The sequence below is a fragment of the Bos grunniens genome, chromosome 9, assembly GCF_055505025.1.
Source record: "Bos grunniens cultivar Pamir isolate PY7600 chromosome 9, Bosgru_T2T1.0, whole genome shotgun sequence".
NCBI lineage: Eukaryota > Metazoa > Chordata > Mammalia > Artiodactyla > Bovidae > Bos > Bos grunniens.
The window spans coordinates 20,675,733-20,691,917 of NC_141173.1; the positions used below are offsets into that span (position 1 = coordinate 20,675,733).

The window sequence follows — 16,185 nt, forward strand, 5'->3', positions numbered from 1 at the left end:
CTCCAGTGTTCTTACATGGAGAATCCCAGGGACAGGGGAGCCTGGTGGGCTGCTGTTTATGGGGTCACACAGAGTTGGACACGACTGACACGACTTAGCAGCAGCAGCAGCAGCAGCAGAAACAATAATACCTTCCATGTGTATGACATTTCACAATATTCAAGGCACTTTTGTGTTTACACAAAAGAATCAGACTCATCTGATTCTCCCGAGAGAGGCTAAATGAGATATTATCATACGTTCACAGATGAGGACTCTGACACACAGTGTGTCTTCAGCTACTGTTCCAAGGCCACACAAGCTAGTAGAAGACCTGGATCTAGAAGACATGTCTCCTGAGCAACTGCTGTGCTCTGCTCTTTCTCCTGGTGAGAACTGTCAGTTGAATGGGGCATACCCCTTTTTGCTTTGGTTCCCAGGAAGCTCTTCTGAAAGAATTATATCTGGGCTTTTTTTTGGTAATATTTATTTGTTTATTTGCCTGTACTGGGTTAGTGGCAGCCCACAGGATCTTCAGTCTTCATTGCAGCATGCAGGATCTTTCGTTGCAGCCTGTGAACTTCAGTTGCAGCATGTGAGACCCAGTTGCCTGACCAGGGAATGACCCTGGGCCCCCTGCATTGGGAGTGTGTTGTCTAGCTACTGGACCACCAGGGAAGTCCTGTATCTGTTCTTATCATCTGCACATTTATTCTTTTTCCCTTGGTCTTGAACTTTACTTTTTTTTTTTTCCTATTTTCCTGGTCATAGTTCTTTATTCCTACTTAAGTTTTACCCTTATTTTATTCTGTGGCCACTACAGACTACATGAACTCATTTGTACAAGAGGTAAGAATATAAATAAATGCATAAAAGTAAAAATATGGGGTCCACAGTTTTACATAAAAGTAAAAAGTTTCCACAGCGGGAAGATAAAAAAGCACGTTTTACTAGGATGGTCAAATAGCTAGCTCTAATAAGGCTATATTAGAAAACCACATTTAGAAAATCATAAATGCTTGGATTGTACATGGTTTGATTAGCATTTTGAAAACCGTGGCAAAGAAGAGGGCAACTTCTCTAACACTAAATTAAGACCATGATGTAGATTTTGAAACTTAACAAATCAAAATGACCCTGGCTCAGTAGTCCCTGTTGCTTCATGGATAAGGAACAGTCCTCCATGGAATCCCCCTCTCTGGAGTGGTCTGGTTTTAGAGCATCAGACTGGTATGCTGGGTTTACAACTCTTGTAGGCTTTTGATGTGGATCATTTTTACAGTCTTTGTCAAATTTGTTACTCTATTGTTTGTTTTATGTCTTGATTTTTGGGCTGCAAGGCATGTGAGATCTTAGCCTCCTGACCAGGGATTAAGCCCTCACCCCCTGCATTAGAAGGTGACGTCTTAACCACTGGACTGCCAAGGAAGTCCCTTCCATTTATTATTTAGATTGCCCTTCACACCGATCACTGACCTCAGCCAACCTGTCCAGCTTCCTTTCCATCCCTTCCCCTGACGTTCCATCTGGCACCTACATTGCCATGGATTCACCATCTCCCTTGCCAGTACGCACATTGGGTCCTATGATGGATCTCCCTTCAAGGCCCAGTTCATGTCACTTCCCTTGAGAAACTGGTTTAGGCTCCTCAGGTCTCATCACTCAGGCAGAAGCTTCTTCCTGGGGTCAGCATTTTGAATATGCTGCCATAATTAGTAGCTAATTCATACTTTTGTCTCTCCTGCTAGATTTTGAGCTCCTTCAGTCAAGACGTGTTTTACGTCCCCCACGCCTTCTTCTGACCTAGCATAGCACTTGTTATATAGGAGGTACTCAGTTGATGTACTTGATGATGTGATTTACAGGTGGCTGAAATGGTGTCCAATGAGTTGCCACATGCAGCTGCAACATGCAGCCAGACACTCTACCAGGTCACAGCTGCAAAGGGTCAGGTGTGCACTCCTTTGGCCTGATTCTTGGGCTCCAGTCACAGCAACTCCTTGCCTTTCTTTGTGGTCTTACTGTGGTCCTCTTTACCCTCTATTTTCCTAATGATGAAGCTAATCTTAAAAGCCTAGATGCCTGCTTTAAAAGTTAATTTTTAATTATCATGATTTAATTTTTTGAAATCTCATTTTTTTAATCTGGCAAAAAAATGTAAATATCAATATGTTTATCATGCTAAAAAATGTGTAGGTTTTTAGGAAATAAGAATATTTACAGTCTATGAAAAACATCTCTGTGTGTATACATGCTATGCTATGCTAAGTCACTTCAGTCGTGTCCGACTCTGTGTGACCCCATAGATGGCAGCCCACCAGGCTCCCCCATCCCTGGGATTCTCCAGGCAAGAACACTGGAGTGGGCTGCCATTTCCTTCTCCAATGCATGAAAGTGAAAAGTGAAAGTGAAGTCGCTCAGTCGTGTCCGACTCTTAGCGACCCCATGGACTGCAAGCCTACCAGGCTCCTCCGTCCATGGGATTTTCCAGGCAAGAGTACTGGAGTGGGGTGCCATTGCCTTCTCTGGTGTGTATACATATATATTAGTATATACACACATAAACACATATATATGTTCATGCGTGCATGCTCAATCATGTCCGACTCTTTATGACCTCATGGACTGTAGTCCGCCAGGCTCCTCTGTCCATGGGATTTTCCAGGCAAGAATGCTGGGGTGGGTTGCCATTTCTTCCTCCAGGGGATCTTCCCGACCCAAGGATTGAACCCTAGTCTCCTACATTGGCAGGCAGATTCTTTACCACTGAACTACCTGGGAAGCCCTATGTATATGTACTTACATATTTTAAATACGGTTTCTACAGTCGGTTTCTGTGTTCAAATTGAGTTTCTAGCTGAAATTTGAAGTTTCACTTTTACAGTCTGAAAGCAAATTTGAACCATTCATAGAAAACCTAGAGCTGAAAACATTTTTTTTTTTGCTTTTTAAGTTTGTGCTTGTTGTTATGCATGCAGGCATTCCTCCCTTCTGCAGATATTTATTGAATCTAGGGCTGGGGACATAAAGTAAATAAGACAATCAGTTCAGTTCAGTTTAGTCACTCAGTTGTGTCCGACTCTTTGAGACCCCATGGACTGCAGCACACCAGGCCTCCCTGTCCATCACCAACTCCCAGAGTTTCTATCCCTAAAAGCTGGTAGGGGCATAGCAGGAGCTGGAGTGGGGAGTAAGGGACAAGTGTGAGGAACCTGTAGACCACAGGAAAGAGTTACTTCTTTTCCTGCCACCTGCTGGGAACCACTTAAAAGTTTTAAAGCAGGACTGAGACACAGTTCTGTCTCTACCTGTACTTTAAAATGTTTTTCTCATTCTTTGAGAAAAATGGAGTAGTGGGAACATAAGCAAATAAGATAATTGCTAAAGGCTATGGCAATCATCAGTGAGACAGTGAGCGCTGCAACTATGGCAGTGGATTAGGGTGGAAAGAAGAGGAATTCAGTAAATACGAGGTAAAAGCAATAATACGGGGGACTTCCCTGGTGGTCCAGGGCCTAAGACACTTCTCCCAATGCAGGGGGACCTGGGTTCGATCCCTGCTCAGGGAACTAGATCCCGTATGCCCCAACTAAGAGTCTGCATGCCCCAATTGAAGATCTCACATGCTGCGAAGATTAAAGGTCTCATGTACCTCAACTAACACCCTGCACATCCAAATAAAATATTTTCTTTGAAAGCAATAAAGTGAAAGTGAAAGTCGCTCAGTCGTGTCCAACTCTTTGCAATCCCATAGTCTATACAGTCTGTGGAATTCTCTAGGCCAGAATACTGGAGTAGGTAGCCTTTCCCTTCTCCAGGGGATCTTCCCAACCCAGGGATCGAACCAGGGTCTCCTGCACTGCAGGCAGATTTGGTCGCTTTAATTGGGGAAGGTGACAAACAAGGGCAATAGTAGCTTTCTGGCTTTTGCAGTGTGGGGCTGCTATTTGTGGGAATTAGGAACACAGAAGACCAAAATAAACTAAGAATCTGTATATAACTACTTCTCAGAAATAGCTACATTTGAAAGTGAGGTCACTTGAATGACTCTTTAAAGGTCAAAATCCTGAAAGCAACACTACACTGTACTTCCAAGGGGACTGCAGGAGAGGGTATCAGGTTTCTTTGGTCAGTCTGTTCTTCCCCTCTAGATCCTCGGACACAACTACACTGCTTGAGTGGTAAGCTAAGGCTGACCAATGCCTTGGGTCCAGTTACTCTGAATCTCAATGTGCTGTACTACCTGGGGGTCTGTGCTAGATCCCATCAATACACTGACTATCTGAGGCTGGTCACACATCAAACTACTGAAAACATTACTAGTTAGTTGTGTGCAATAAAATTTATCTCCCCAAGTCTAATGTTTTAAATCCCTGGCTCATGTTCCTCATCAACTGTTTTGCAAATATATGTCACATAGAAAGTTCAAATTAACTAAGCACGCACAATCAATATAGAGAATACTAGTAGTAACGTAATTTATGCCAGGTACTATTCTAAATAAAGGGCTTCCCCGATAGCTTAGTTGGTAAAGAATCCACCTGCAATGCAGGAGACCCCAGTTCGATTCCTGGGTCAGGAAGATCCGCTGGAGAAGGGATAGTCTACCCACTCCAGTATTCTTGGACTTCCCTTGTGGCTCAGCTGGTAAAGAATCTGCCTGCAGTGTGGGAGACCTGGGTTCACTCCCTGGGTTGGGAAGATCCCCTGGAGAAGGGAAAGGTTACCCACTCCAGTATTCTGGCCTGGAGAATTCCATGGACTGTATGTATAGTCCAGGGGGTCACAAAAGTTGGACACAACTGAGTGACTTTTGCTTCACTTCATTCTAAACAATCTCAGTGAATCATTACAACAATTCACGGAGGTAAGAACTATTATTTGACCACTTAGTAGATGGGGGAAGGGAGTCATAAGATTTACCCAAGGCCATGTATTAGTAAGTAATTCAAGCTAGTACGGCCTGACAACCAGATCCTTAAATCATTGCACTCACTGGAGTAAATATGACCCCATAATAAAAATTTTATTCTCGTGGACAGTAGCTCGTCATTTTACTATGGAAAACCCAGGGAAAGAAAAACTCAACATATGTTGGGCCACAAGTAAATGTTAAGCACAATTAGAAACAGAACTAGGTTATTTATAAAAAGGGGCTTCCCAAGTGGCCCTAGTAGTAAAGAATCCATCTGCCAGTACAGTAGTTATAAGAGACATGGACTCGATCTCTGGGTCAGGAAGATCCCCTGGAGGAGGAAATGGCAGCCCACTCCAGTATTCTTGCCTGGAGAATCCTATGGACAGAGGAGCCTGATGGTCTATAGTCCATGGCATTGCAAAGAGTTGGACACAACTGAGTGTCTGAGCACAGCACAGCATTTTTAAGAATTCAACATTCATTCTGTAATTCTCAAATCCATTCTGTAATTCTCAAATCACTGAATCACAGCATTAAAAAACTTGACAGAAACTGCTTTCATTACAACCGGTTTACTTAATATTTGTGCACTTTGGGAAGAGTTTGTCTGTCACTGAAGATTAAAGTGTTAATTTTAAAGGTTGTGGACCTGTTAGGCAAAACACACGGACTGAATCTGCACATCCTGATCAGGAACCATAGTAACCATTTTTGTCAGTTATTTCAAGACAGGAGGTCCTGATAAGGAATGCAGAACTAACCAGAGGAATTCGGGAAAGGTCAAAAAGAAGACATCACATGTCCCACCACCTCCCAGAATCCTTGTTGCATCCATCTTGGCTGAGCAATGTAAGCAATACCAGGAAGGACCCTGAGCCAGAATGATTGGCCAAAGACAACCCAGAAACTAATCCCATCATCATAAAACCGGAGACTGCGAGCCTCTTGGCAGAGCAATTCTCCTGGGTTCCCTTACCCTGCTATTCTCTGCCCAGGTGCCCCTTCCCAAAACATCTCTTGCTTTGTCAACATGTGTGTCTCCTTGGACAATTCATCTCCAAGTGTTAGACAAGAACCCCCCTTCTGGTCCTGGAAAGGGGTCCCTCTTCCTGCAACAGACCTGTTGCTTTCTCGCCACTCATGCTGGGGACCAGGAAGAAGTCATAGCGGGGAGTTCCCATTAGCTACAATGAACACCCATGAATCATGCCTTTGCATCATGAAAAGTGCTCTCAGACCCTTCCTCTGAAATCTGATTTTTGGCTCACATGACCTCCCTTGGAACCACACTGGGCATGAAGTATCATTAGGGTGGCCAGAGGTCATGGTTTGTCAAAGACCTCCCTGGCTGTGTCACTAGAAGCGTCACAGCCTGGGAGACATCTCAGTGCTGGTTGATGGTTCAGACCTGAGCAAGCCTGGCCGGTTGAGGTCCCTTGCTCAATAGCTTGGTCGGACCTTAGCATCCAGATGAGCCAAGTCCTGGGGAAATGCCAGGAAGTGTATCTCTCCCTGGAGCCTTTGCTTTCAGTTTAGTTTTTTCAGTGCCAAGTTACTCTAAGCTTGCTTATCCTTTCCAGAGTCTGAGGCTCTCGCTCCATGTAAAGGTCTGAGACCATCATTGATATCTCCAAAGTCATTCCTAATAGCATGTTCATTCTCCCAGGTTTTGGCATTGACTTTTTAGTCTCAATTCTTAAAGACCTTTCAGGGAATTAGGATGCGTGTGGCAGGTCATTTAGTGAGGGTAGCCATGCCCCTGTAGTAGCACTACAGAATCATCAGGGCAGATAGGCATGCACATCTTGTTTTCCATGGCTCCTCCCTTTCATTTATTTAATGGGGACATTCCCGTTTCTGCTGGTTGTTGTTGTTCAGTCGTTCAGTTGTATCCAACTCTGTGACCCCACAGATGTCTGCACACCAAGCTTCCCTGTCCTTCACTATCTCCTGGAGTTTGCTCAAACTCGTGTCCATCAAGTCATTGAAGCCATCCAACCATCTCATCCTCTGTTGCCCCCTTCTCCTCCTGCCTTCAATCTTTCCCATCTTCAGGGTCTTTTCCAATGAGTCAGCTCTTTACATCAGTTGGCCAAAGGATTGGAGCTTCAGCATCAGTCCTTCCAATGAATATTCAGGATTGGTTTCCTTAAGGATTGACTAGCTTGATCTTGCAGTCCAAGGGACTCTCAAGAGTCTTCTCCAGCATCACAGTTTGAATGCATCAATTCTTTGGCTGTCAAACTTCTTTATGGTCCACCTCTCACATCTGTCCATGACTATGGAAAACCATAGCCTTGACCATATGGACCTTTGTCAGCAAAGTGATATCTCTGTTTTTTAAGACGGTGTCTAGGTTTGTCATAACTTTTCTTCCAAGGAGCAAATGTCTTAATTTCATGGCTGCAGTCACTGTCTGCAGTGATTCCTGCTTACTGTGCGTTTGACCTGCCTTTGTTGGTTAATTATGGGCCAAAATAGGCCACTCTTACTTTAAGAGATAGAATCAATGAGAGTTTTAAAGAATTGTTTTGAAACAAAAGTATAACTTTTCATGTGAATGCTAAAAACAAAAACAAACCAAAGAAAAGAAAACAAAGCATGAGACACCAAGACCCCTAATTTTTTAAGCAACAAGACGAAGTTAAATGCACACATGTTGATTTACTCTTGAAGGTCTAGAATCGAGGAGTCTCTTACGTAGGCAAAGGCTTTTCTTGTTCCTAGTGTTGTCTGCGTATTCTGTTAGAGCTATAGTTGCTTCCTTGCCCTCCTGTTTTCAGAACTGATATTTCTCAGGCAGAGGCAGAAGTACAGGACAAATATTCCAGAATCCTTAAGAGAGTACAACCAAAGAGACTGACCAGATAGTGATGTGGAAGTGGGTTCAGGGGAATAAAATTAAGGGAAGATTGGGTAAGGATCAAGAGCTTGTGAATTCTAGCTATTGGGGTACTGGTGGCTTGGCGTTTGAAATGTAGGTTTGTAATGAAGATGATGACAAGGACTATCAGAAAATAATTGAAATTAAATGAGCAAACCTCTAAAATAGGTTCAGTACTTGAAGGAATTTTAGTCTTAATTACATGAGTTGCTTCCAGTTATAGTCAAAAATGGTATATGATTATGCAGCTTGATAATCTTCTGTATGTAACAGGTTAACCTGGTGGCTTCTTGTGATTAAATCAGTAAATTCTATTTGTGTGTGCTCTCTGTGAATTTTTATTTTTATAGCATGACCCTTTGTTCACCACTTGAAGCAGCAGGGCAGAGATTCCTCAGAATTAATTTTAAGCACATGTATCTGTAATGCTGGACATTGTCTTGAAGATTTTACAAGTATTAGCTCATTGAATTCTGACAACAATCCTTTGAGGTCCTGTTATTAAGGCCATTATTCAGGCTGACATATATACACTGCTGCTGCTGCTGCTGCTGCTGCTGCTGCTGCTGCTAAGTCACTTCAGTCGTGTCCGACTCTGTGCGACCCCACAGATGGCAGCCCACCAGGCTTCCCCGTCCCTGGGATTCTCCAGGCAAGAACACTGGAGTGGGTTGCCATTTCCTTCTCCAATGCATGAAAGTGAAAAAAGTGAAGTCACTCAGTCGTGTCCGACTCTTAGCGACCCCACGGACTGCAGCCTACCAGGCTCCTCCGTCCATGGATTTTCCAGGCAACTACCATATGTTAAATACACAGCTAGTGGGAACTTGGTATAAAGTTCAGGGAGCTAGTGTGGTGCTCTGTGCTGACCTAGATGGATGAGATGGGAGGTGGGGTGAGAGGGAAGTCCAAGTGGGTGGGTATATATGTATACACATCGCTGATTCACTTCGTTGTACAGTAGAAACTTAAATAATTTCTATTTAGTAGAAACTATTAAATGATAGCTTAATATTTGGTACTATTAAATAGCACAACATTGTAAAGCGATTATACTCCAATTAAAAAAAAAGAAAACGAGGCATAGAGAAGTTAAGCAACATAGACAAGGTGAAGCACTGTGTAAATGACGGCAGACGCTGCATTTGAACCCAGGCCTTTTGTCTCCGGTGTGTGCTCCGCTCTCAGACATGGAGGTGCACTGGGGAGAACCTCTCTGGGGAGAACTGCACTCTGGTCCCTTTGTTCTCAGTGGAGTAGGAGCAGCATTAGAAGACAGGCTTGCTCTAGAGCTGACTCCATGAGAACTTGTGGCTTAACAGGAAGAGAAGAGGCAAAAACAGTGCAATAAAAAGAAAACAGATTTCGCAAAAGCAAAGTACCCTGGGATCATTTGTGAATGTTGCTTTTGCAGAAAGAGTTAAGTCCCATTGGGAAATTGAGGGTGTTGTTTCAGATTTACAAAGTCATTTCTAAGAGAAGAGGCTTGAAATTCTGTTAAGTCAGTCAATCTAAACTATCACTCAGCTGACTTTAGTCTGGGAAAGCTTTATGCACAGGAGAGTCCAATAATAACCAGGCATGATGATGACCCTGACTCAATGAGAACCCCCCTCAATCCACACACATGACTCACATATACAACTTCATAAGGCAGAGATGTGTGTGACCCACTTTAAAACATTTCCATGAATTGAAATGAGATGCATCCTTGTGTAAATAACCTATATGTGGCATTTCTTAACTCCCTGATTCTTTCTAAATGACCTTTAGAACTGTAATTTTATAAAGTATAATGTATACTGTCTTGGTCTAGGAACGTCACCTGTACCAATCCATCTAACTTCAAAAAAATTATCAACATTTGAGTCATTCTATTATCATCTGTATCACCTCCATACAGATGAGGACTCCCCACCCCTTATTGATTATTATTATTAGAGTTTGTTTTATGTAAAATGTGTATTGTTGTTGTTGTTTAGTTGCTAACTCACGTCTGACTGTTTTGAGATCCCCTGGACTGTAGCCTGCCAGTCCTGTGTGTCCATGGGATTCTCCAGGCAGGAATACTGAAGTGGGTTTCCATTCCCTTCTCCAGAAGAGGATCTTTCTAATCCAGGGATTGAACTCAAGTCTCCTGCTTGGCTGGCAAATTCTTTACCACTTGGACACCTGGGAAACCCTTGATTGAAATGTACAAATCTTAGCTGTACAGTTTGACAAATGTATATGCATGTGTAACCCACATATTTATCATACTGTAGAACATTTCCATTTCACCAGAAGGTTCCTTCTTAATCAATCCCCAACACGTTATGGTAGCCAGCCTGTACAATGGGCCACAGAGACTTCTACCATCCGCCCGCACAGTTTCCTCCCACACTGAGTTAAGATATCTCAGGTAACTGTAGGATACTGTGGAAATGATGAGTATATTTTTAAAGACGTTGAAAATATCATCTTGTTTTCTTTTGGATGGCCTGCTCCAGGAGAAGCCCGCTGCCAAGATGTGAGGACACTCCAGTAGACCTATGGAAAGATCCATTGGTAAGGGACCAAGGCCTGCTGCCCATGGTCAGTGGGATGAGAAGCTTTCTGCCAGCTGCCGTGTATGTGAGTGAGCCATCGGGAAGGTGAATCAGCCAACCTTGCTCAAAGCTTCAGATGGCCGCATGCCTGGTCAATGTCCCAATTTCAGCCTCACGAGGGACCTTGACTGAGAACCATTGGGCTATGGCACTCTCAAATTTCTGACCCATAGAAACTGTTTGATAATAAATGTCTGTTATTCTGCGCTGATAAATTTAGGGTCCTTTGTTACACAGCAGTAGATACTACTATACCCTCACTATCTCTTGATTTTTTATCTTATTAATAATCTTGCTGATTTTAGAACTTCATATAAATAGAATCGGGCTCCCCAGGTGGTACAGTGGTAAAGAATCTGCCTGCCAATGCAGGAGACGCAGGAGACATGGGCTCAAAACCTGGGTGGGGAAGACCCCCTGGAGAAGGAAATGGCAACCCACTCCAGTATTCTTGCCTGGGAAATCCCATGGACTGAGAATCCTGGCAAGCTACAGTCCATGGGGTTGCAAAGAGTTGGACATGACTTAGTGACTAGATAAAAACAACATAAATGAAATCATACTGTGTGTCATTAATAATTGATTTTAAAATGTAATTTTATCCTTAGTAGCTTGAGCTATTCCCTGAAAAATTTCTAAAGAATTTTTTGCTCACGGGATTAGAGAGGCACCTCTTAATTGCCTTAGCAATTTCCTATTTGTCTGTGTGCATTTCATTATTTAGCCTTTTCATCACATTTTCTCTTTAATAAAAATAGTTATTTCATCCATAGGCATGATCCTTATGAGGTGTGTCATATAACCTGGTGTCCCACTAGGACCTACCTAGCTCAGGGTCTTGAACCCAGGAAGTACTCAGTAGATACACAGTAACTGCGTAACTAAATCAGTGTTATTGCCAACATTCCAATGACCTGAGTGATAAAAAAAAGTTCGGTGTGTAATCCTTCCTCTTAGTGCTGCACTTTGTTATTCATGATTTCTGACCTGTAATCCCTATCATATCCCAAACCATTCAGAAATAGGTGTTTGAGGGGCCGTCTGAGCTTTCTGGAGCAATCAAAAGCAACTGGAATAACATGTTGCCTCACTGTGTACCTGAGGTATGTATTACACCTACTACCTGCAGACTTTGGCTGGAAATTCTTCCCTGAGGAATGTCACGAAGAGGGACAGAACACAGTCTCTCTTTACTGAATACAAGTTTCACCAACTTCTGAGTCATTCTGTTATTTGTTTTGGAGAACACATACATTGTTTAATTCCAAAGATGTCAAGATAGAAAAAAAATCTAGGTCTGTTTCATTTGCAACCACTGCTAAGTTGCTTCAGTCGTGTCCAACTCGTAGCGACCCATGGACTGCAGCCTACCAGGTGCCTCCGTCCATGGGATTTTCCAGGCAGGAGTACTGGAGTGGGGTGCTATTGTCTTCTCCCTTGAGGAGGACACAATATCATTTCCGTGAAGTCCTTGCCCACAAAAATGTATAACCTGAATTTAATCACGAACAAGCACTGATCAAACCCAAATGGAAGGATTTCCTACAAAATGATAGGCTTATATTCTTCAAAAGTGTTAAGGTCTTAAAAGACAAAGATGAGTACATTGTCTAGATCAATGTCCTAGAATTTTAGCACACATCATAAACCCTGTGGGAGGGCTTGCTAAGGCACAGATTGGTGCTTCCTTAGTTTCTGATTCCTAAGTCTAGGAAAGGGTCCCCAAACTTGCATGTCGGTTTTTTCCCATGATATACATGCTGATGGTCTGGGGACCACGTTGAGACCCATTGGTTCAGAATGAGCAAGCTATAACCCATCAATCTAATCAGGTGCTGCCTTTCTATAAAGTTATACTAGAATACAGCCACACCCACTTGTTTATGTCTTGCCTATGGCTACTTTTGCCCAGGTTGATAGCTCTAATAGAAACCATCTGGCCTGCACAACAGAGAATAGTTACTATCTGACCCTTTTCAGAACACATTTATTTGCCAACCTCTGGCATAGAATCTAGGTTAAGTAGGTAAAGTGGTAACACAGTTCGCCCCCACTGTCCAAAAGTAGGGCATCCCTATGACACCTTCCAGAAGTGGAAATGGTGCAAAGGGGAGAGCAATTACCCATGAGCACATCTTGGTAGAAAGTGAAGAGGAACTGAATACCCTCTTGGAGAGGGTTAAAGAGGAGAGTGAAAAAGCTGACTTTAAAACTCAGCATTCAAAAAACAGATCAGGGCATCCAGTCCCATCACTAAATGGCAAATAAATGGGGAACAAGTGGAAACTGGCAGGTTTTATTTTTTTGGGCTCCAAAATCACTGCGGATGGTGACTGCAGTCATGTAATTAAAAGATGCTTGAAAAAAAAAAAAAAAAGATGCTTGTTCCTTGGAAGAAAAGCTATGATGAACCTAGACAGCATATTAAAAAGCAGAGACATCGCTTTGCCGATAAAAGACCATATTGTCAAAGCTATGGTTTTTCCAGTAGCTTAGTTGCTCCATCGCATGTGGGATCTTCACAGACCAGAGACTGAACCTGTGTCCCCTACATTGGCAGGCGGATTCTTAACCCCTGGACTACCAGGGAAGTCCCAATCTTCTTTATTATTGTTGTTACTATTACTGTGCTTGACTTTGTTGCCATGAAATTCCCAGCCTGCCCCATGGTGTCTCTGTAAGGCCCAAAGAGGTGCTGTTGGGACAGACCTCAGGCTTTGCCCAGCTCAGGGACTGGAGGTTCAGGGGTAGGGAATGTCTTCAGCTTGGAGGGCACCCCTTTCCCTGTGTACCTCGCTATACACGACTGGGCTCCTCTCTCATCTCTCCCTGCTGCTGCTACTGCTGAGTCACGTCAGTTGTGTCCGCCTCTGTGTGACCCTATAGACAGCAGCCCACCAGGCTTCCCTGTCTGTGGGATTCTCCAGGCAAGAACACTGGAGTGGATTGCCATTTCCTTCTCCAATGCATGAAAGTGAAAAGTGAAAGTGATGTCACTCAGTCGTGTCCAACCCTTAGCGACCCCATGGACTGCAGCCTACCAGGCTCCTCCATCCATGGGATTTTCCAGGCAAGAGTACTGGAGCTCATCTCTCCCTACAGATAGCAAAAAGGGATTCATTCCAATTTTCTTTCTTCCCTACCCCAAGCCTTGTGAAGCCATCACAGATTCTTTCTGGGAACAAAACAGTTCAATGATTTAACCATATTAAGCCAACAGCTTCAATGATTTCTAATCTCACATAAATTGACAAATAATGAAATATTTATTTTTTTCTAGAAATAGGGTGACCTGCAGGTGCTTGCCTCACATTTTTTCACTTTCAGTTTGCCCTTGAGATTTTTGCCACCGATGTCTCAGGGCCAGGCTCTTGGGCCGTCTTGGACACTGAGGTCAGAGAAACACTCAGCCTGTGAAGATGAGGCCCCCAGCCTGAGGTCCCCTGCTCCCATCTCTTGATTGTGCTTTCTGGGTGACCCAGGCCTAAACTTCTGCTCTCCTGAAATGTTATGACAGGCCATAGACAAGAGGAGAAGTAAATCAGAGTCAGCCCTCTCCCAAACTGGATCACAGGGATATGCTGGGAACCGGGCGAAGTGCATTCCACCCAAACTGACCTCGTCTTTATAGGATGGCTTCTAGCAGGTCCCCCTTGGGTACATTTTCTCAAGTCTTTGCCGTGCTGACACCAATGAGAGGAGGCTTCTCTCCTCATGTACAGCTCAGGAAAACAAAGCTGAGGGATCAAGGACTTGCCCAGGGCTACACGGCTTGTAAATCATAGCTCTTTCATCTTTAGCTCCTTTTCATTTGTTTCTTTTTTGCTTTATTGTGGCCACGCAGCATGCTGGATCCTAGTTCCCACACCAGGAATCAAACACTGGAAGCAGAGTCTTAACCTCTGGAAGAGCAGGGATGTCCCTCTCTATTTTTTTCTATTTTTGTTTATTTTTATCAAAGGTTATAGGTCATATGCTAGGAGATTTGTTCAGTTCAGTTCAGTTGCTCATTTGTGTCTGACTCTTTGCCACCCCATCGACGGCAGCACACCAGGCTTCCCTGTCTACCACCAACTCCCAGAGTTTTCTCAAACTCAAGTCCATTTAGTCAGTGATGCCATCCAACCATCTCATCTTCTGTCATCCCCTTCTCCTCCCACCTTCAAACTTTCTCAGCAATAGGGTCTTTTGTAGTGAGTCAGTTCTTCACATCAGGTGGCCAAAGTATTGGAGTTTCAGCTTCAACATCAGTCCTTCCAATGAATCTTCAGGACTAACTCTTTAAAACAGACTGGTTGAATCTCCTTATAGTCCAAGGGACTCTCAAGAGTCTTCTCCAACACCACAGTTAAAAAGCACCAATTCTTTGGCACTCAGCTTCCTTTATAGTCCAACTCTCACATCGATACCTGACTACTAGAAAACTCATAGCTTTGACTAGATGGACATTTGTTGGCAAAGTAATGTCTCTGCTTTTGAATATGCTGTCTAGGTTGATTATAGCTTTCCTTGAAATGAGGAAACATCTTTTAATTTCATGGCTGCAGTCACCATCTGCAGTGATTTTAGAGCCCCTCAAAATAAAGTCTCTCACTGTTTCCATTGTTTTCTCATCTATTTGCCATGAAGTGATGGGCCCAGATGCCATGATCTTAGTTTTCTGAATGTTGAGTTTTAAGCCAACTTTTTCACTCTCCTCTTTCACTTTCATCAAGAGGCTCTTTAGTTCTTCTTCGATTTATGCCATAAGGGTGGTGTCATCTGTGTATTTGAGGTTATTGATATTTCTCCAGACAGTCTTGATTCTAGCTTGTGCTTCATCCAACCTGGCATTTCACATGATGTACCCTAATAAACAGGGTGACAATATACAGCCTTGGTGTACTCCTTTCCCAATTTGGAACCTGTCTGTTGTCCCATGTCCAGTTCTAACTTTTGCTTCTTGACCTGCATACAGATTTCTCAGGAGGCAGGTCAGGTGATCTGGTATTCCCATTTCTTTAACAATTTTCCACAGTTTGTTGTGATCCACACAGTCTAAGGCTTTGGCGTAGTCAATAAAGAAGTAGATGTTTACCTGGAACTCTCTTGCTTTTTCAGTGATCCAATAGATGTTGGCAATTCGATCTCTGGTTCCTCTGCCTTTTCTAAATCCAGCTTGAACATCTGAAATTTCACAGATCACATACTGTTAAAGCCTGGCTTGAAGAATTTTGAGCATTACTTTGCTAGCATGTGAGATGAGTGCAATTGTGTGGTAGTTTGAGCATTCTTTGGCATTGCCTTTCTTTGGGATTGGAATGAAAACTGACCTTTTCAAGTCCTGTGGCCACTGCTGAGTTTTCCAAAATTGCTGGCATATTGAGTGCAGCACTTTCACAGCATCATCTTTCAGGATTTGAAATAGCTCAACTGGAATTCCATCACTTCCACTAGCTTTGTTTGTAGTGATGTTTCCTAAAGCCCACTTTATTTCACATTCCAGGACATCTGGCTCTATGTGAGTGATCACACCATTGTGGTTATCTGGATCATGAAGATCTTTTTTGTATAGTTTTTCTATGTATTCTTGCCACCTCTTCTTAATATCTTCCTCTTTTATTAGGTCCATACCATTTCTGTCCTTTATTGTGCCCATCTTTGCATGAAATGTTCCCTTGGTATCTCTGATTTTCTTGAAGAGATCTCCAGTCTTTCCCATTCTATTGCCTTCCTCTCTTTTTTTGCATTGATCACTGAGGAAGGCTTTCTTATCTCTTCTTGTTATTCTTTGGAACTCTGCATTCAGATGCTTATATCTTTCCTTTTCTCCTTTG

The 16,185-nt window shown here is 43.1% G+C and overlaps 1 protein-coding gene across 5 annotated transcripts in view; it reads left to right on the forward strand.

The window, feature by feature from the left end:
• The window catches only part of TTK (TTK protein kinase), a 74,052-nt gene extending 63,468 nt beyond the window's left edge, over positions 1 to 10,584 (forward strand). For all 5 annotated transcript variants that reach the window (XM_086316282.1, XM_086316289.1, XM_086316294.1 and 2 more), the window contains exon 23: positions 10,271 to 10,584. The gene's annotated coding sequence lies outside the window, so the exon portion shown is untranslated. The remainder of the gene's footprint in view (positions 1 to 10,270) is intronic.
• Positions 10,585 to 16,185: the final 5,601 nt, after the last annotated feature.